This window comes from Lithobates pipiens, unplaced genomic scaffold (assembly GCF_037356315.1).
Source record: "Lithobates pipiens isolate NorthernLeopardFrog02 unplaced genomic scaffold, aLitPip1_a1.2 Scaffold_25, whole genome shotgun sequence".
NCBI classification, from domain to species: domain Eukaryota; kingdom Metazoa; phylum Chordata; class Amphibia; order Anura; family Ranidae; genus Lithobates; species Lithobates pipiens.
This window is the reverse complement of record NW_027507787.1, coordinates 127535839-127558854: the sequence shown is the minus strand read 5'-3', so window position 1 is coordinate 127558854 and position 23016 is coordinate 127535839. Positions and strand designations below refer to the sequence as shown.

Genomic DNA, 23016 nt, shown 5'->3' with positions numbered 1-23016 from the left:
CAGCAATGTTTAAAACACGTTTTTTTCAGAAAAAAAAAACAGTTTCATGCTTTAAAAAAAACAGTAAAGTTAGCCCAATTTTTTTACATAATATAAGATAAGCAGAGTAAATAGATACCCAATATGTCACACTTCAAAATTGCATGCGCTCGTGGAATGGCGCCAAACGTTGGTATTTAAAAATCCCTATAGGCGACGCTTTAATTTTTTTTTACTGGTTGCATGTTTTGGGTTACAGAGGAGGTCTAGGGCTAGAATTATTGCTCTCGCTCTAACGTTCGCAGCGATACCTCACATGTGTGGTTTGAACACCGTTTTCATATGTGGGCGGGACTTACATATGCGTTCGTTTCTGCATATGAGCTCACGGGGACAGCGGCGCTTTAATTTTTTTTTATTGTTAATGTTATTTTTATTTTTTTACTTTGACACTTTCAAAAAACATTTTTTTGATTACTTTTATTCCTATTACAAGGAATGTAAACATCCCTTTTTATATGAATATGGCACGATCGGAACCTATTTACAGTGAGATATGGGGTCAATTAGACCCCATATCTCACCTCTAGGCTGGGAAGCCTAAAATAAAAAAGTAAAAAAAAAACGATCACAGCTTCCCAGCCAAATCAGCGCTGTTATTTTGAATGCAGAGGCCAGGCGCAACGTCATAACATCGCGTCCGGCCTCCGAACGATCATAGAGACTCCAGGGATGATCTGGTCCACCGGAAATCTCTATGGTATTACCCGGGGTCGGCGGATTCTGTGACTGACTTACCGATGGAAGCGGTGAGTCAGTACAAGCACTGGAGGGCGGCGGGAGGGGGGGCGTCCCTTCCCGCCTCCTGTAAGGACAATCAAGCGGTGGAACAGCCACTATGATCATTCTTATGGTGCAGGGAATCGCCGGCTGAAAATGCTGATATCTGAATGATGTCTGTGGCCTCAGGCATCATTCAGATATACCGCCACAAAGCCAACGAAGTCATATGACGTAGTGTGGGCACCAAGTGGTTTTAAAACTCAGAGCCTACTATATGATATGATTCATCTGCCTTCGATTACATTATACATGATGAAATGTATCACATCTTTTATCAATAAACCTTTATTGTTTATTTATTGTTTATTGAATATAATATTGTTTTTAATACAATTTGAAGTGCAGCCATCCTTGAAATTCAAATTGGTTTTAATCAGGTTGTTGGCATATACAAAGTTCTAGAAGAATTTTATCTGATCATAAAAGGGGTTACTGCACGCCACAATGCACAGCTACGCTTCTTAGTGCATGTCGAATTGGTGGCATGTTAGGGCTGCCTTGACGCAATGTAATGTTACGTCAAGGCAGCAATGACAAATTGCATGACAAAAATGGAAATGATGCCTTAGCCCTTGTACACACGGTCGGAGAATCCGTCGGAATGTGTCCTATCGGACCGTGTAAAATCCAACGGATATGGTTGGCAGAATGTCCGACCGTGTGTACAAGGGCTTAGATCTACTGTGTTAATTGTTCTATGACAGTAAAATATGGAAACATTCAAGGGGGTGATAATTTTTATATACTTTATAATTACAAAAATAATATCATTCCGTTAATCCATACTATGAATTAAATAATTATTATAATAATGAATATATTATATAATATTATAATACCAATATTATATAGTATTATTAAAAAATAATAATGATAGCACTGGGATAATTGAAAATAGGAGAATACTCATTACAACACAGTACAATCTCTTTCAAAGAACCAGTCTGTACAGATATTTTTACATGGGCAGCAGCGTGCTGGGAAGTCCCTCCTCTTATACCAATCTTCTGCACACAAGGAAACAGCACACGACTATTGGTTAAGAGGTTTAAAAAAACAGCACTTAGTAAAACTCCATACTACAGACGGCAAAGAAGATATGTAAGTTTTTACTAGCAAATCAGTTTGAGGTTTTGTGCAGAATTATTTCACTTGCTTAATGGTATTAGTTCCCAAGACTTCACAGGTGAGTTTAATCTCTTACTACTAATAAATGTAACCATTTTTGACAATCATTTTAGCCTAGGTTACACTAGTGCTGCTGCATAATCATGCATTGTTCAGTGCATTTTTGTAGCATGTTTTTAGACGTGGTTTTGATGCGTTTTCATGCATGTACATGTGTTTTACGTGCATTATACTTGAGCTTTTCATGTTTTCCCATTGAGGTCTATGGCACCAAAAATGCACTGTGCTGCACCAAAAGAAGCACCTGCACCTTTTCAAAAGTAACATTACACCATGTTTAATTGATGTGAATGGGCACAAATGAGAATAATGTGATTTCCATTGTCATGCATGGCAGCACAGTAGCAGACACAGGAGACATCGCACTAGTGTGAACGGGAGTACATTAATTTCCATGTGTTGGAAAATATATGGCTCACAGCTTAAAACAAAAAAAGTAACTCTTTGGACCCAGTTTGACCAGTGGTAGTTTTAAGAGAATAGAATGCAGCTGTTGTTGTGTGGCAGGATGTATTGTTTTTTTCTTTTTTTTAAACCCAACTCCGGAAAATCTTAAAATTCTTCCTTGCAGTGGGGTTGTACCAGCACTTCAAGGGTTAACTGCACATTTATTCTATGTACAGTATTCACATTCCTGTGGCGGACTGCCATCAGCATTATCATGTCCAATGCAGGGTCCTGCATCAGCTTTGATTATATCAGGACCTTACCACTGGAGCATAGGGGAAAAGACTGCAAAAACCAGTCTAGCAGCATAGAGGAGCAAAGGATTGAAAAAGTAAAACTTCTTTCCTATGCCACCTATACCTAACCAAGCAGTTAATCCTTGCAGTGCAGGTGTAGCCACAGTGAAAGGGATCATTTTCAACAGAACTTTATTGAAATATCCAAAGGTGAATTTTTATTAAGTTCGACTGCCCACAATCTGGTGCATACTACCGTAACGCAGTGGTGTGAACTGGATTGGTAGGAGACAGTACATTTTGCCTTGTCTTGCAGTGAAACTGTGCTGGAATAGCTGCCCAAAACAGTCCCACTGTACCTGGTGTGAAGGGGCACTTAATATTACTGTAGATAAAAAGTACAAATGTTATTCTGTGACTTGTCCTTATTATAAGGTCATTACCAGCTTATTTACATTAGCAGCAGCCCTTGTTGTCTCTCAGAAAGGCAATCTGCAGTGGATGCTTTTCTTAGGGGAGGCGGGAGGTAAACCATGGTTTAACCTTCTATTTTTACTGTCCCTGGCTCCATTTTTAAATGTGTTCATTTAAGATTTACACAACTCATACCCAGGACTCCATTTAGAAAAATTGGTGAATCTTGGGTTAAAGTTGTATGACTCTTGTGTAAAATTTATAAATAGACCCCCTATAACATTTTACTTGTGCTAAACATGGGACATTTATATACAAGTGAATTTAAGATACCCTTTATTTTTGTGCACTTTGCCTACAATTTAAACAGTGAAAAATATCTAAGGGGAGTGATAGGGACACGCCTTTGATCTACACATAATCACTAAGAAACATACATGCCATAGAATATATAAAATATACAGTACACAACTTACATTGTTAAAATATTTTTATATTTATATAAACTAAATTTAACATCTATCAGTGCTCCTAAACACAAGCATCCAGCAGAGCGGGTGTAGCAGGGAGCAGAAGCCACGGAAAATATGTGAAATTGTCAGGGGAATTGCAAACTATGATACAGAAGTGGGACAGGGAGGCTCAAGAGAAAAAGAGAATTGCCGGAACCATTGGCAAATGGCATTTAAGATTTCGCCCCTTGCAGACTGGCCAAAATGTTTGACACATGTTCCTCACTATGTTGGCTGTGGTGCATGTTCTGTGGTCCTGCAAGAACATTCACAGCTTCTGGCAAAAAACTTTCAGAAGTAACTGAGATAATAAATCCTGCCTTGGTCTTACTCAACTTTTGAGAACTTTCTTGCCACATATCGAGGTATAGTAGCTTACTGTCTGCCAAATTTATTATCATGAGACATTGGAAACAAAAATGTGGTCCCTAATCCGTCAGATGTTGTAAATATTGCCCACCAACATTACTCATATGAAAAATCACTTGCTTCATTTGCCTCTGTGCCGAGTCTGTTTGGAAAACGTTGATTTCATGCTATCCTTCCTAGGATTCTAGAAATAATCCAAATTCTTGTCTAATGTGTGTGCCCGGTAACTACATTACTCTTGATAATATTGGCCACCAATAGTGAATGGTTGAAAGTTCAAATTTCATCTAAGAATAATTCGAACCCTAATTGGTAAAACCTACCCAATCACAATACACCTAACAATAGGGGGACATACTAACTATAATGCCCCACACATGGTCGGATTTTCCAATGGAAAATGTGTGATTGGATCATGTTGTCAGAAAATCCGATCGTGTGTGGGCTCCATCTTTTTGAGAGCAGGATCTAAAATCTTCCAAAAACAAAATCCGATCGCATAAATTCTGATCATGTGTAGACAATTCCGACGGACAAAGTGCCACGCATGCTCAGAATAAACTAAGGCCGCGTACACACGGGCGGACTGTCTGACGGACTTGGTCCGCTGAAACGTGTTTCAGCGGACAATCCGCTCGTGTGTGGGCTTCAGCTGACTTTTTCAGCGGACAGTCTGGCGGACTAAGTCTTTCGGAATTTCCGTAATATTGTCCGTCCAAACTTGGTTTCAGCGGACAGTCCGCTCGTGAGTAGGCAAGTTGGACGGACTAAGTATGGCGCATGCTCAGAAAGGATTTACACGGCCGAAGGTTGCATTGCAGTGTATTGGACGTCGTATTTCTAGTCCCGTCATACGTGCTGTACACGTCATCGCGCAAGCTTTCAGCGGACTGTCTGTTCGTCGTGTGTGGTCAAGTCCGTTCATTCAAAAGTAGGACGGACTGTCTGTCGGATTGTCTGACGGACTTAGTTGGACGGATAGTCCGCCCGTGTGTACGCGGCCTAAGAGATGTAAGCTATTGGCTACTGGCCCGTTTATAATCCCGACGTACGTGTTGTACGTCACCTCGTTCAGAACAATCACATTTTCCGACAACTTTGTATGACCGTGTGTATGCAACACAAGTTTCGGGCAAAATCCGTCGGAAAAAATCAGATGGATTGTGTGGCCAGAATGTCCGACCGTGTGTATGGGGCATTAGGGTTGCACCGATACCGTGCCAATACCGAGCATTTGCATGAGTACCTATACTTGTACAAATGCTCCCATGCCTAAGCCGATACCTGCACAGCTTCAGACATGATCGATGTGGCGGTGGGGTAGTTACAGGCACCTCCCACCAGTTAAAGGCACCATATCCTTGTATAGCTTTTCTGGCAGCCGCTTCTCCTCCTCTCCCTCCTGCACTTGTTAGGGAGATTGCTGCCTGTAACTGCCCCAACCGCCATACAACTGTCTTCTGTGTCCTCTTCCGAGTCCCCCTCTGTGCTTCCCGGGTCTCTGTGTTCCCCGTGTCACCTATGTCCTCCTTTGGTCCTCATCTGGGTCCCAATCCGTGTCATCCTCCTGGTCCCACTCTGTGTCCTCCTCCAGGTCCTGATCCGTGTCCTCCTCCGGGTCCCCCTTTGTCTTCCCTGGCTCTCTGGTCCCCCCCTGTGCCGGATATGTCAGGATAGAGAGCGGAGGAAGGAGGAAGAAATTAAGAAATTATTAGATAGGTGGGATCTAGTAATTAGACCTGCAGACAAGGGAGGTGGTATTGTCCTTATGGACAAAACAAAACATATTATGTTAATAAGATTCAAAACATGTCAAATTACAGTACCACCTATTCACCCCTCCATACAGATCCGTACAGATCCGTACAGTAGAATACAAGAATACGCTCAAAATCTGATTAAAAACAGATATAAATAGAGATGGCCTTGCGGTTCGCCCGGCGGTCGGTTCGCTGCAAACTTTGCTCGTTCAAGATTCGCCAAACTGGTGGACTTCTGGCGCTGTTCGTGGCGGGCATATTTATTTACATTGTGAAGAACTTTGACTCCTGACACATCCATCATGGGGTACAGGACAGCCAATTGAGACATTTTAGCACCTGGACATACCCCCTACCTTATAAATAGATCTGATCTGGCGGCCATTTTACATTCTGTCTTTTGTCAGTGTAGGGAAAGGACACTGTGCGGAGCAGGAACAGTCAGTCTAATCACTAGCTAGCTAATTAGCTATTAATATTAGGTCCACAAAAGTCCTTTTAAGGACTGGTATAGGTGTACAGTATATAGGGTTGTAATACACTTATAATATACTTTCTTTCAATTATAGAAAGTATATTATGGTGCACTGCTGTGCTGCTGAGTGCTGACTAATTCTGCAGCTGTCTTTTATCAGTGTAGGGAGGGGCAGTTTGGTGTTTGAAGCAGGGACAGTCTGCAAATCACTAGCCACTAGGTCCACAAATGTCCTTTTAAGGACTGGTATAGGTGTACAGTATATATGGTTGTACACGTATAATATACTTTTTTTTCAAATATAGAAAGCATATTATACTTCACTGCTGTGCTGCTGAGCTGAGTGCTGACTGATTCTGCTGCTGTCTTTTATCAGTGTAGGGACTGAGGGACAGTTTGGTGTTTGGAGCAGGGACAGTCACTAGCTGCTAGGTCCACAAAAGTCCTTTTAGGGACTGGTATAGGTGTACAGTATATAGGGTTGTAATACGCGTATAATATACTTTCTTTCAAATATAGAAAGCATATTTATAGTGCACTGCATGCAGTGCTGCTGACCGATTCTGCAGCTGTCGTTATTCAGTGGAGTTTGGTTTTTGGAGCAGGGACAGTCGGCATTTCACTAGCTACTAGCTAGCTACTACTAGGTCTACAAAGGTCCTTTTCCATTGTGCAGCATTGTGACTGCTGAGTGGTTCTGCAGCGATACTACAAAGAGTGACAAACGCAATTAGAAAAAAAGTATTATAACTGGTGTGATAGACCAGTGGCCCCCCAAAACGACAGATTGAAGCGGGGTGTTATATACCTTCTTCCACATATACTGCACTTCTCTAGAGACTTTTGTCACAGGGTCATTTAAAAATAACAGGCAGAGTAAGAGGCAGGCCCTTCCGCAGGGGTGGTAGGGGTAGGGCAGGAGCAACAGGCTTGAGCCAAAGTGGCAAACTACAGAAGGTGCGTGCGATTACGTCAAAGGACTTTGGTTGAGTGGCTCACTCAGCCTTACTCTTCTGCACTCTCCTCATCCTCTCAATCTGCACCCTCTTCTTCACTCTCTGCTGTGTGCACCCCCAAAGACACTACCACCAACACCACCACCACCACCAGATACCCTCCACTTGAGTCACGGGAATTATTTTCCGATCCATCACAAGACATTGCCGATGCGCAGCCACTCTTGGCATTGGATCAGGAAGAGGAGGTAGCAACAACCACCACTCAGCAGTCTGACGACAGTACCCAGATCAGCCCAAGGAGGAGGTTGGTCCCCGCTGTTGCTGCCTACTCCGAGATCTCTAATTATAGCGGTGGGGAAGGTGACGTCGATGATGACGTGTCTAGTGATGTCACATGGGTGCCCACAAGAGAGAAAGAGGAGGGGAGTTCAGAGGGAGATATGGACCAGCAGATAGGGAGGAGAAGCAGGCGGAACTTAGATTGCACAGGAGGGAGAAACCAGACTGCTAATGTATCAGGAGCGAGGCATCAACCATGTACGGTCACATCTGGCTCCGCAGTGTGGACTTTTTTTTTAACGTGTCCACTGCTGACAATAGTGTTGCCATCTGCAGCCTTTGCAGTCAACGCATAAGTCGCGGTCAGCCCAACACTCACCTAGGGATGACTGCCTTAAGAAGGCACATGAGCTGCCATCACCGAGCCCAGTGGGAGCAACGGAACCCACAAAGCCACACTCCAGGCTCTCACCATCCAGCCTCGTCTTCTACTTCTCCTTCTCTTCTCTCCTCACAATTGTGCTAAACTCCACCTTCCATCATGCCGTCCTCACGTTTTTCTGGAAAAAGGCAGGCTTCCGTGGGCCAAATTTTGGAGCGGATAACCCTCTTGCCTAACGGTTGATGGCTGGCTTGTCAGAAGTGACAGTCCGCCAACTACTGCCATATAAACTGGTGGACTCGGAGGCCTTTCGAAAATTTGTGGCCATTGGAACACCACAATGGAAAGTCCCAGGAAGGAAGTATTTCTCACAGAAGGGCATCCCAGAGCTATATGGCCATGTTCAGCGGCAAGTGAATGTATTTCTGGCACACAGTGTCAGTGCCAAGATACATCTGACCACAGACACGTGGTCTAGCAAACACGGGCAGGGAAGGTATATCACTTTTACTGCCCACTGGGTGAACCTTCTGACGGCCGTCAAGCATGTAATCTGTGGCACCCGTGTAGATTTGGTTTTACCGCCACGGATTGCATGTAGGCCTGGCTCTTCTTCTCCTCCTCCTCCTACTCCATCCTCCCTCTCCTTCTCGGCTGACTCTTCCTTTTCCGCTGCTAGTGTCTCTTCCGCTGCGCCGCCCAACATCCCTAGAACCTATTCGACATGCCAGGTGAGACGTTGCCATGCTGTGCTGCGCCTGTTGTGCCTGGAAGCCAAGAACCACACTGGCCCTGCACTCCTTTCAGCTTTGCATTCACAGGCAGATCAGTGGCTAACACCGGTCAATTTGACAGTTGGTAAAGTGGTGTGTGACAACGGTGCCATTCTGCTTAGTGCATTGAAACAGGGCAAAATTACACACATGCCATGCATGGCACACGTCTTAAACTTGGTCATGCAGCGATTTGTTGTCAAATACTCTGGGGTCCAGGACATCTTGCAGAAGGCAAGGAAAATCTCGGCCCATTTCAGAAGATCTTACATGTCCATGGCTCGCCTTGCTGACATTCAGCGCGACACAATCTGCTGGTCAGACGTCTTATTTGCGATTGCCTGACGCGATGGAGCTCAACCTTCTGTATGCTGATTGGCTGCTCCAGCAAAAACGTGCAGTTAACGACTACCTGTACAAACTTTATGGCAGAACAGGTTCTGGGGAGATTTTTTTTTTCACCACGCCAGTGGCTGCTCATGCGAGACGCATGGAGACTTCTGCGGCCATTTGATGAGATCACCAAACTCATCAGTCGCAGCCATGGCGCCATCAGTGACATCGTACCCTATGCCTTCTTTATGGAGCATTCATTGCGTCGTGTCATTGATCAAGCCGTGGAGGAGCAGGAGCAGGAAGATGAGGAAGTCGCAATGCTGGATGAATTCTTAGGGGGGGCTACTCTATCTGAGACAAGTCAACAACTGGAGTCTGAAGAGGAGTCAGAGGAGGATGGTGCCGGGGCGGATGAGGAGGAGCAAGAAGAGCATGCTTTAAACCTTTCTGGGATCCCTGTTGTCCGTGGATGGGGAGAGGAGAACGAGGAGGATGACATTATCCTGGATGATGAGCAAGAGCCAGGCCACCACACCACTTCCAGTTTAGTGCAAATGGGGGCCTTCATGCTCCAGTGTTTTAACAGGAACCCCGGTATAAAAAGCATAAAGGTCAAGGACCAGTACTGGGTAGTAATGTACTTAGACCCCCGGTACAAACACAAAATGGCGAAAATTTTACCACCATCAGAGAGGGCTGTCAGAATGGAGCACTTCCAGGCCTTGCTTCGAGAAATGCTGCATTCTGCTTTTGTGTGCGCTGGCAGAATAGGAATTCCCACTCCCAGAGAAAGAGTTGCGGGTACCAATCCAACAGCGCCTGCAAGAGGAGGGCGGTTTGAAAATGTGTTGGTGACTTCTGATATGAGATCATTCTTTCAGCCGACCCATCGACAGGTCTCATCTGGATCCAGCATCAGGGAACGCCTAGACCGACGGGTGTCTGACTACATTGGGTTAATGGCCGATGTGGACGCTCTGAGAAGTGATGAACCCCTGGACTACTGGGTGGGCAGGATGGACCTCTGCCCAGAGCTTGCCCAATTTGCAATGGAACTGTTAGCTTGCCCCTCGTCCAGTGTCCTGTCTGAAAGGACGTACAGCACAGCAGGGGGGACCGTGACAGATAAGCGCACTCGCCTATCTCACATTTATAAAAATGAATGAGGCATGGATCTCGGAGGAATTCAACACGTGTGACCAATAGACCATGTATATGCATAACTCTATAAACAAATTTATTTAATCTAGCACACGGACCTTTTTTCTACCTTTGGTTCACTTTCTTGTACAAAAAAAGCACACCGTACTAAATGCCCGTACCCTCCTGTTTGAAGAGGTTGAGCGATGTCATATTTTTGGGTCCCGCAGCGAATTGCTGGTATCAGTGCTGGTGTCAGTGCTCTCTATCTTGGTGCTGGTGTGGTGTCAGTGCTCTCTATCTTGGTGCTGGTGTGGTGTCAGTGCTCTCTCTATCACGGTGCTGGTGTGGTGTCAGTGCTCTCTATCTCGGTGCTGGTGTGAGTGCTCTCTATCACGGTGCTGGTGTCAGTGCTCTCTATCTCAGTGCTGGTGTCAGTGCTCTCTATCTCAGTGCTGGTGTCAGTGCTCTCTATCACGGTGCTGGTGTCAGTGCTCTCTATCACAGTGCTGGTGTCAGTGCTCTCTATCACAGTGCTGGTGTCAGTGCTCTCTATCACAGTGCTGGTGTCAGTGCTCAGTCTCTATCGCGGTGCTGGTTTGAGACAGTGAGGGAGATAGCAGCGGAGAAGCCAATCAGCAGGCAGTGCCAGCACCATGGCTGAGGATCAGTACTGGACTGGCACCTCTGGACCACCGCAGTGGAGCCCTGCATAGGTGGGGGTAAGGGCCGGGCAGAGGGAGGGGCTCAAGCACAGGTTGGCACACTGGGACACTGGCACAGGACTGCACTGCCCTGACTGTGGCACTGATCATCTCCTGCACCCCCTTCATAGCCTGGCCTAACCTTACCTATCCTCCATGGCCTTCATGCGCTCCTGAATTGTCAAAATTTCACAGATAAAAAAAAGAATGCTTGTCGTTGTCGATCCCAGATTCACTTAATACTTTTGTTATGTCAGTGTCCATGTTGTGGGACTATGTGTGCACAGCTAGTAAGTATTTTGTAGCTGAAAATATGACCTGGAGGTTTTTAAGGTTCGCCTGCCATTAAAGTCAATGGGGTCCGTACTTTTTGCCGTGTTCGCCGTTCGCGTTTGCGAAACATCCTGTCGGAAGTTCGTCCATTGCTAGATATAAACAAGACATTTTGAACAAAAAGGAAAAGGATTATCTAATTCCATCTGCTTCACAAATTCCTATTATAAATTTTCTCCCTAAAATTCATAAACATTCACTAGATCCACCTGGTAGGCCCATCATTAGTGTGATAAATTCCCTGACTACCAGAGTAGGTGAATATATTGTTTTTTTTTTTTTTACAAATTTTGGTTATTATTATACCTTATTATCTGAAAGATACCAAACAGATTTTAAAATAAAGCATGTAGATGAAAACACCTTCCTAGTCACTGCTGACGTGGCTTGATTGTACATGAATATAGAACATAGAGATGGTAGTAGAGTACATTGTAGTACTATTCCCCCGGTAGCAGGTATTTATTTTGAAGCTTTTAAACTTTTCTATGTTACATAACTACTGTTGGTTCAATGGCTCCTATTTTATCCAGACTAAAGGGGGAGCTATGAGGGCTAAATTTGCCCCCAATGTAGCCAATTTATTTATGGCTAATTGGGAATCAGAGGTTATATATAACAAACAAAGGAGTAATTTACTTTTATATAAGCGCTATATTGATGGCATCCTGTTATCATGGAGAGGAGATTAAATTTCTTTACAGAACTTCATGTCCTATCTAAATGATAACACTCTGAATATCCAGCTGTCATTTACCTACAGTAAAGTTGAAATGTATTTTCTGGGGCTTCATTTATGGATAATAAATGAAAGGATGTATACCAAACTTTTTTCAAGTCCACAGACCACAACAACTACATTGCCATTGATAGCTTTCACTATATCCCTCATGGCTAAAAAATGTCCCGAAAAGCGAATTCCTATGTATGAGACATAACTGCAATGATTGCGATGATTTCATTCAATAATCCTCTGCTCTTAAAACCAGGTTCTTAAAAAAAAGGCTATGATATAGATTCTTTACTAGCATTCAATAATATTAATAAAAAGGAGAGGAGAATGTTTTGCCCTTTGATCACTAACTTTTCTGTCCAGCACTATCAGATTAAAAAAAATATGCAGAATCCATGGAACTTCTACGACTACAGGCAAAATTGATTCTTTTATTTCTTGTGAATCTACACCAGGGATGTGCAGTCAGGGGAGGCAAAAAAAAAGATTGAGCTTTGAGGGTCATATCTCGGCAACCTGGGGTCACAGACACAAATTTATGGGGTATGTAGCCAAAGTCCCACCCCACCATTGGTCAAACTTTGGGGCTCCTAGCACCTATGGTTCTGATTATACTGGGCTCCTTGCGCAGCCTGTCAGGAGCTACATACAGCGCGACCAGTTTAAGTACAAGCTGGCATACGCTGTTTTGCAGCAAACTGAGATGATGAGCTTTACAGTGCCTCTGACTTCTTGTCAGAGTCACTGAGCCCAAGTGACAGCTTGGAGATTTGGACCATGGTCCATTGGTAAAGCACCATTGGTCCAAGCTGTCCAATAAAAATGTGCTAGTGGAGGCTCTCCTCTCACTGCAGGTTCATAGAAGGGGGCATGTGTCTAAAAGACACATGCTCCCTTCCAGCCTAGTCCTCTTTACCATAAGGAAAAAACATGGGTTTATGGGTATAAGGTTTACCAATAATCCCATGTTTTCCTCACACAGTTAAGAGGGAGAATCTGTTGCTGAAAAGGTACCTTTTTAATCAATGCCCCAGACGATGCCACATATGGCGAAACGTACGTAGGGTGGTCTTGACGTGCTTGACGCAAATCACGTGACATTTGGGCGTTCGCTTTGCCGGCCGGCTTTTCTTAACGCTGATTTGACCTTTATGTTTGTGAGTATGTTTTTTTATTATGGAATAAAAGATTTTGGTTTACGGTTTTACGCTATGGGAGTCTTTGCTTGCCTTTTATGAATGGTCCAACCACGTGAAAACTAGGTGATGTCCCTGTGTGATGACCCCAAAGATTTCTGATATCAAATGCCTTTCTGATTCTGGGATTCGGTAAGCGCGCATTTTTACCATTTATCAGCACGGTGTTGGTAAAGGAAATTCTCTCTCTTGCACCCGCATAAGATTTCTTGAGAAGAAACACTTATGATTATTGGACTGTTATGCCCACGATTACATGTTGATGAAGAACTGTTTTCTTATATATAATTTTTGAGCACTCTATTCATAATATTTCCGATTGTTCACAAAAATTCTGTGCACTTTACCACTGTATGCTCATTACTACGTCTTTATGAGGAACTGTTGCTTATATATAATTTTTGAGAACTATATATATATATATATATATATATATATATATATATATATATATATATATTGTACACTTGATTATTGTATGAGTTATAGAGTATATTTTTATTATTCACTTAGTTGGGTTTTTGTATTATAATTTTTGACTAGTTATAGTGTATACATATTATTCTGTTATAGGTTTTAGATATATTTTTTTAGATTTTTGTAATTGTGAGCGCGGTTGAAATTCCTGACTTATATGCTTTATAGGTGTCTATCACATCATATCAATCGCAGCCTTTAGATATTTAGACTGATTGTTGAGAGATTTCTTTAGCGCAGTATTTTTTTCCCAAATTTTTGTACCTTTTTAATCAAGCTAAATAATATATTTAGATATTTTATAACATAATAATTTATTATTTCTCTGTTTACTGTGAAATTACTGGTTGGAAATTATAACTTCAAACTTCAGTAATTTGTCTGTTAAGCCACCTGCTTGAGTACAGTTTTTGAAAATATAGTAAATTACCTTAAAAACAAGACACAGGGGCACCACACAGCACGGTACAGGCTCCACAGGAGCATATTTCGACAGCAGAGGGCAGTCGCGTGGCAGGACACCCAAAATGGCGACTGGGAAAGGCCACAGAATGGATGCTGCAGCGGGGATCCGAGCACTGCCACAGCCTGCTATGTCCTTCATCCAGACACCACAACTGGTAAGAGACATTGCCCCCCTGAATCCCCTGGCTCCTCGGCCTCAGTAGATCAGGGCTCAGATGTTTCAGAGCTGGCGGGGGACCGGGACTTGAAACAACATATATGATCTCTCCCCACAAAAGAGAACCTGGATCGTTTTGCTGCCAGAGTTGAAAAGGCCTCTAAGCAGGACATAGAGCAGCTGAAAGCAGATACTTCTCAGCTAGGCAACAAGTTGTAGACACTGGAGCAGATAGTAGAGGAAGCTCTGCCTGCCAACCCCCAGCTTAGGGACAAGTGCACAGCCCAAATCACCAAATAGAGACTCTAATCTCACAGCTAGATGATTATGAGAATCGCAGCAGCAGATCCAATATACGCATATGGGGGTTACCAGATGCAACAGGAGTCAAAGACATTGTTCCCACACTGCAAGGCATATTCAAGGAACTTCTAGGCCTCCCCCCAATGAAGCAGTTGAGATTGATAGGGCCCACAGAGCCCTTCGACCCCCCTCACAGGATGCATACAATCAACATGACATAATTTACAAACTGCACAAATATACAGTCAAGGATCAAATCATGCAACTGATGCTTAAATGCCCCTACTTTGATTTTGATGGAGCCCGTCTGTTCTTTTACCAGGACTTGTCCCGTCACACTTTGATGCAGAGCAGAGCATTACACCCCCTCTTGGAATCACAGCGCACAGCAGGCATTACCTATAGGCGGGGGTTCCCCTTCAGCCTCCACGCGGGACGGGATGGAAAATCTAAAACCCTATGCACTAAAGACGACCTCCCATGTTTCCTGTCGCAATTTAATCTGGAACCTGTAGACTTCCCAGATTGGACATTCTCCTTGCATATCCAAACAATACTAGCGCCCCAGCCTTGGCAGCAAGCCCGATCCAACCGGAACTCACGGAACCACATCATTCTTCCTCTACAGCTGCGAGGCAGGAGGCCCTTGCAGGGGACTGAAGAATCCACAAACCTGACCACATCCTCATTGATAAACCACTGTCAACCTTTAGACTTGCCCACTGACTAAAAATAGCTTCTTCAGTTATGCATGCATCAGGAATGTGTCCAGATACCTCATTTGAAGCCCCCTTTTTTCTTTTTCATTTTGCTTACTATAATCTATGCACACAGGCAAATGGACTATAAGGCTGTTAGAGGACAACACCATTTTAGTGCACTATTTTAGAACCCTGGTTTATCCAGGGTCCCAACAACTGCCAATCACTGCTTTAACTCCTATGAGGAGCAGAAACTTCCTGGCTTTCTATGTCCGATCATATCACCCACATAGGACAACCCATATTGGGTGTTAGCCTGGATATGGGCATCTTGCCGCACTCATGCGGCTCCCCTATATTAGGGGAGCTGCATGAATCGGGCAAGCAGTTTAGGGTAAAATCCTTTGAGGCGTTAGTAAAACAAAACTCCAAGCTGTTATGTTTACTTTATGCTATGATAATTATCTTCTTTTTTCTCTCCTTCCCCTCTTTTTGTCTCTTCACCCTCTACTTTACCCTTTTTTTACTGCTCAGAAGGCGGAATTGTACTCACCCTCTCCGGATTCAGCAGATCTAAGATGGTCGCCTGGAGAATCATCCCCCAATGCAACATGGCTATGGTTAAGGTAGTGTCATATGATGTATATGGTATGTGCTCCCCCAATAAACGTAATAGGCTATGGTTAGAGCTGAGAAGACTGGGGACGCAGGTGCTGTTTCTGCAGGAGATCCATTTCACTGACTCCTCACTCACCCATCCACCTATTTTCACAATGGTTGAGCAACTCCCCAAAACATAAATCCAGCCTTCCAACCTTCTGACCACAGGGTGGACACCCAGAGACGCTATGTGTTCTTGAAGGGCACCATAATGGGCCAAGCATACACATTTGCCTTATACTCCCCTAACGCCCAACAATTCACATTCATTGACCAAGTCCTCACCAAGCTGGCAGACTTTCGGGAGGGCAGACTAATCCTAGGGGGATTTCAGTGTTAGTCCTGTAGAACTTTAGCTACTATTCCAGTGTCCACAAAGTGTACACTAGAATTGACCTATTACAAGTAGATCAGGGCGCCTTTGACTTGCTACTTGGTGCCACCATTGACCAGATGTCAGGCCACCTTGAGGCGAGGTGACAGGTGCACACCGTAGGGATCAGGAGTGCACCACAAGGTTGTGGACCCTACGGCTGACTGCTGCAGACGGGGGACAGATCCCACTGGGGTTAGAGCGTAAGATTCCCTGGGGCGCAGAGTCTAAGAGCCAGCAAGTGTTCACCAGCGCCTCTAGTGATGAGGATGGACTTGGCTGCAACTCGCTCCAGGTCGCGACCCCCAGGGCCCCCCAGCACACACCCACAGTAGGCAACAGGAGGATAGGGATAGTGAATGACAAAGCCAAGGTCGGGGCCACAAGCAGAGAAGAATAGTCGGGTACACGCCAAAGGGTCAGGATCACCGGCAAACAGGCATAGTTAAGACACGCCAAAGTTGGTAACGGAAAACAGAAGCAGAGCACACGGCAGGAAACAGGAAGCTAACACACAAAGGAATACACAATGGTTGATCAGCACTGATGGCCTGCAGTGCACAGGTTAATATAGGGCTCCCTGATAGGGCCTGGGGTGGAGCCATGCTTAGAGTAGAGGTTATAAAAACCACCAGGTGGAAGTGGCTGGCCTCATAGTCTGAACACATGAGGGGAGGTAAGCAAACACAGGAAGATCACTGCATAACCATGACAGTACCCTCCCTCTTACGAGGCCTCCCCCTCCCCCGCCTGGGTCCAGGCTTAAAGGGAAACTCCAGATGGACCCTCCTTAACAGACAGGGAGCAAAGACCTCAGATGCAGTGATCCAAGACCTCTCCTCAGGACCCAACCTTTTCCAAAGTACGAGGTACTGAAGAATGCCTTTACGGAGCCGGGAATCCAAAACTTGACTAACCTCGTATTTTAGATTATCCTCAGAGACGGAAACAGAGGTAGGGAGAGGACAAGAGGACTTGAGGACTAAAGGCTTTTTAGGAATGGGTAAGGGCAAGAGAAGATCAGGAGTCTGAGCAGGGTCCCCCACACCCTTAAAGATGAGCTGGGCATCCATAACAGGACCACCAGACTGGGCAGAGGTCAGTGGATCCCTGAGGTCAGGTTGGTTAGAAAGTGACATGTCACAAGAGTCAAGCTGGATAGCTGCAACACAAACAGAATGCAGAGAACCCTGAGAAAAAGATTGAAAACCCCTCCTGGCCGAATGAGGTATTCTATCGAAAGGATGAATTGAGCCTCTTAAACGGGTTTGAACGGACATAGTAGCAGTAGGGTGAGGCCAGGTCACCGAAGGTGCTGAACAAGAAGCAGGAAGCTCATTGGGCATATACTGGACTGGCATAACTGGTGCAGAGGTCGACTGAATAGTATTGTCAGGTTTAGCGACCATCTCAATCGCATCACAGGGCATAGCAACTGTGGAACTTGCAGACAAGTTAGCCTGGCTGTGCGTCCAAGGGAGATTAGGGACAGACAAAGGTAAATGGTTATGTGAACTGGAGTGAATGATCGACTCAGGTTCATAGGTGGACCCCTCATTCAGAGTACCACATGACCTAGAGAGTGCATCAGTCCGACTATTGCAGGACGCATCCCAGAGATCGCTATATACAGCGGGAAGAGCAGAAGATACTGGGATGGTGGTAACAGGAAGTTTCTCTTTTGGGGTACCCTTGAGTAAGTAGGAAGAGGAACAGGAGGAACCCCAAGCCAGGATCTGACCAGCAGACCAGTCGACGTGTGGAGAATGGAGCCGTAACCAAGGAAGACCTAATATGATAGGAGATGAAGCCTTAGGTAAGACAAGGAAGGATATCCACTCCTGGTGGAGTGTCCCTACTGACATCTTAACAGGAAGAGTCTGGAAGCGGATAGGGCCCCCTGGGAGAACAGTGCCATCAATCGCCAAGACCACCAATGGAGTTGTAAGGGGCAAAAGGGTAAGTCTCATGGAGGATGCAGTTTCCCAATCCATGAAATTGGCAGCGGCTCTGGAATTCGCCCCCTTACTTAAGAAGATCTGGCAAGATCTACAGACCTGGAACAAGGCGTTATTTACATGGGTTGGCCGGACAAACATTTTAAAAATGACTCCTGCAAATGATACCAATGCCTTTACCCAAGCGTCTCTTTATGGAACTCTGCAGCCTCTTTATTAAGTTTGTGTGGGGTGGAAAGAAACCATGTCTTGCCATGGCGATGCTACAAAGATCTAATCTAAGGGGGATCTGGGCATACCTAACATATTGCAATACTACCAGGTGATTGCTTGCAGCATATTTTAAATTGGAAGTTCCACACACCCTTTAAACTATGGGTTCCCCTGGAAAAAACAATGGTGCGCTGGTTTTATCCTATGCGCCCTGGGTCCCCGCAGAAGGGGTCTCTCTGACTGGGTTTCCCCATTAACGGTGCACTCGCTGAAGATGTGGGACAGAATGAATGTCAGTTTGGCTTTGGCCCCATGGACATCTCCGCTGGCACCTATAGGCGGGTACCCATGGTTTCCACCCGGGGAGCAGGTGGCATCTCTTGGAACCTGGGCAAGTGACGGGGTTATTAGCATGGCAAGATTCGGGGAGGGGGGACTCGTTGATGCCACTTGCCACCATGCAAAAACGATATGGTAGCTTCCCCTTTTGCTTTGGAGGTACCGCCAGTTAGAGACATTCATAGCCAAATTGCATAGACAAGCTCAGATGAGAACCACTCTAACAGAATTCAAAAGTATGTGGGCAACTGCAGACCCCCTGCCCCATATAATCTCGGCTCTATATGGGATGTTAGAGACAGCAACACCTAGCTCCAAATCCCTCTACGTAAAAGAACGGGAAAGGGATCTCCAATTTGAGCAGCTCCACCACCTATATCGCCTAACTCACTCAAGCTCAATAGATTCTAGGACCCAAGAAAACAATTCTAAAATCATATCAAGATTAACCTGTACCTACTACCTTGGCTAGAATTTTGCCCACTGCTTTCGACAGGTGCTGGAGGGAGTATGGAATGAAGGGAACATTCCTCCACATCTGCTATCTGGTGGGAGTGCCCTGTACTAACACCGTTTTGGACTATGGTTGGCAAACACATATCAGATAGTCTGAGTATAGATATCCCAGATCTGCCAAATCACTTTCTGATCCGCATCCCCCCCCCCCCCCCATACAAAGTGCTCTTCCCCACCTCCTCAATGCAGCAAAATGCCTTATACCAACCAACACACTGGAAAAGTTTGCATATTCCAAGTGAGCTTGATTGGTTGAAAAAGGTGGGGGAAATCATGGAAGCAGAGAGCTGGCTCGCTACCTGTAGAGATACCTGTGAGCGATTCGACCTTACATGGACAGCCTGGAAAACCCACGTACATGACACAACTACAGCCTCATCTAGTTTAGACATTGCATTACTTACTTTAGCGGATCCTTCCTTTGGGAGACTTGTCCAGGCGAACCATCCTTCGACAACTACAGGCTCTACATGAAAGTAGACACAATATATTAATGAATCCAGTGAAAATTATTTCACACACTTTCTTCTCCTTCCCTGCCGATTTTTCCTATTTTTCTTCCCCCCTCTTTTCTGATTGTTATGTTTTTTGCTTTATTACACCCTTAGGATACTTGTCTATTCACTTTTGAGCTACCCGGATGGTCAGGTAGCTTCACACCTGAAGGTTTTTGACCGGCTTAGGTACCTCGATTTCACTTACTGTATTATGTTTACATTATGGGGGCCATGTATGCAATGACTCTAGATCCAATGCTTATGAACAGCCCCTACCATTAGGGACAAGATTGTGAAGAGCATCCCAGATCCCCCAGGGAGAGGACTTACTTTTTTCACAGGGAAGGGTTTTTTCCCCTGTAAGAGGTGTTTTGCCTGCACAAAGACTAAGCGCCCCAACGAAAAGAAAAAGGAGTTCACTTCTACAAGCACTGGTGATACCTATACCATCAATGAATTCATCTGCTGCAACACAGTGGGTGCCGTGTATGCCTTGGAGTGCAGTTGTGGACTACAGTACATTGGGCGCACTAAAAGACCACTAAGAACACGCATAAAAGAACACGTACAAAACTTGTAATCAGAGCCCTCCTCGACACCTGAGAGCAACCTAACTAAGACCTGCATTGTGCCTCGGCCTGTAGGTCAGTATACCTGAAAAGAGGGCATACCCTGTATGAATACCTGCTTGTTTGTAAATACCGAGAAAGTGGGAACCGGGCGGGTGGGTACCCGGAAATAGTCACAGACGTCGTCACAGCCAGGAAGGGGGGGCTTAAATAGTGCCCGGGCTCCTCCCACAAATACAGGCTGGCCTGCGGCCAGCCTTACAACTTGTAATCAGAGCCCTCCTCGACACCTGAGAGCAACCTAACTAAGACCTGCATTGTGCCTCGGCCTGTAGGTCAGTATACCTGAAAAGAGGGCAAAAAGACACGTGGATAGGTGAATAAATAGAGTGTTTAATAGTGCTGCACAAACCGAGATTCATTTAACAAAGAGGCGAATGCCCTGCTGACTTCTTCCTGTGGATCGGGGATATACCTGCTAAAACAGGCGGAATTCCAGCGCCCCATGTGCTTGATGATATGAGGGGGCACTCCCTGTTTGGATGCGGCAGATGCTGCCCCGATTCTGAATGAATGACCCGTGAATGATTTGGGGTCCAACCCCAACTTGGCGATTAACAACCTAACATGTGTCATGAACTGTTTGGATGTCAATGGATCGGATGGAAATGGTAACAACGGGCTGTGCTGAGGAGATGCCGCAAAAAACACGCCAAGCGCATCAAGTACCTGGAGTGGACACCACCTACTGCTGGTACCATAGAACTTAACTACATACCCCTGACCCACCTGCTTGGTCTTGTTATTGTTGAGCTGCAGAGCGAAGTGGTCCGAGAACCTGCTAAGACTACCCTTGGACAGAAAAGGTGCATGATTGCTGACCCGTGACACCTCCCCTGGTCTGAGGAACCCAAAGAAACTTAAATATACTGCTGCTTTGATCACCAGACTGGGACCTACGCCAAAAGGGGATGCCGAAAGTAAATCCGAAATGTCCCGAACCATCCGACCGGAAATGGGCAGCCTGGCCGCCTGAGCCTGACCCTGAGCTTTCCGCACACCCCTCAGCAAGGCTTTGAGAGGGTGAGTGGCAAAAATGGACGGACTAGCAGGGTCTTGGATGGACCTAAAATGCTGAATGCCTGCGAGATAAGATTTGATGGTACTGGCGGACAAAGCCAACTCGCTGTGGCAATAGGCCGCAAATGCCATGACAGAACGGATATCCCACGGGCTGCTAGAAGGATGCCACCTCAAAAACCTGAGAAAACTCCTCCACCCCGTGGAGTAGGCTTTAAACGTGTTGCTGGACAAGGATGCGTTGGCCAAACCGATCGCCTGTGTCCAGAATCTTGTCAGTCCATGGTGAGAAGGCAAAAAGGAGGGACTGGCTTGCCCAACCGTTCTGCTTCCGGATGCTGTAAGAAAAATTGACTGAATTTGAAACGTGACAAAGCATCGGCCGCCCTATTAAAATCCCCACTGATGAATTCCCCCTGAAAATGGAACCTGTGAGTCAACCCCAACCATGTCAATCTGCGCATGAAGGCCATAATGGCTAGGGACCCTGACCTGCCTTTGTTGATTATGTTGGCCGTGGCCTGATTGTCTGTGAAAAAAATAACAGAACTTCCCGTCCAGACCGGCCCCCAAGTGACAGCTGCAGCCACAATTGGGTAGATTTCAAATAAAGCCGAAGTCTGCGCGAATTTCGGTAACTGAAACACCTCCCGAGGCCAACGACCAGCCAGCCATTCCACCCCACACATGGCCGCAAACCCTCCTGATGCCGCTGCATCTGAGAACACCCTGGGTGAAGAGCTGGAAGGCTGTGGCACAAGCAATGAGATGCCATTCCAGTCCCGCAAAAAGTGATCCCACATGATCAGGTCAGCGCGTGCGTCAGCTTGCAAGCTGACACGAGCGTCCGCATCCTGGCTAAGGGGCAAGAGGGCCAAAAGTCTGGAAACAAAAGCCCTGCCTTGCGGAATGATTCGCATCGCATGATTGAGCATGCCCAAGAGTGACTGCAACTCCTTTTTTGAACAGACGGCTGAACAAACAAACGCATGGATGGTCAGACGTATTCTGTCCAGCTTCACTTTGGGCAAACTTGCAATCATGCGCCTGGAATCCAGCGTGATGCCTAAAAAATTTATGACCTTGGCGGGACCTTCCACTTTGTGGACAGCCAATGGCACGTTCAGCTCAGTAAACAAATCCATGAGATACTGCAGGTCCCTAGGAGCCCTGGATGGATCCTCCACGAGCAAAAAATCGTCGAGATAGTGCACCACCCCCTGGCAGCCTTTGTGATGACCCAGGATCCAATGGAGAGCCTGGGCGAAAATATCGAACAAACAGGGACTGCTTTTGGCCCCAAAAGTTAACTTTGTGGCAAAATAATAACAGTCCCGCCACCTGATGCCATGCCATTGCCAGAGTGCCGCACTGATTGGGAGTAACTTGAACGCATCAGCAACGTCCGCCTTGGATAACCAAGCCCCTTGACCCAACTGAAGAATAAGCTGAATGGCTGAATCAACCGAAGAATACTTCAAAGAAAACTCTTCCGAAGGAATCAGTGAGTTGATGCTGGGAATGTGTGAGCAATGAGGAGCGGACAAATCGTAGATGAGACGGTATTTATTTGAAAATTTGCCACATACAACCCCAATGGGGCTAACCCTCCACATGCCGAACGGAGAGGAAGAAAAAGGGCCGATCACA

At 45.6% G+C, this 23016-nt stretch overlaps 1 protein-coding gene across 1 annotated transcript in view; it reads left to right on the top strand.

Moving 5' to 3' along the window:
* Positions 1-1865: 1865 nt before the first annotated feature.
* Positions 1866-23016, top strand: part of LOC143930500 (uncharacterized) — a 55128-nt gene continuing 33977 nt past the window's right edge. The window contains exon 1 of the mRNA XM_077454856.1: positions 1866-2008. The gene's annotated coding sequence lies outside the window, so the exon portion shown is untranslated. The remainder of the gene's footprint in view (positions 2009-23016) is intronic.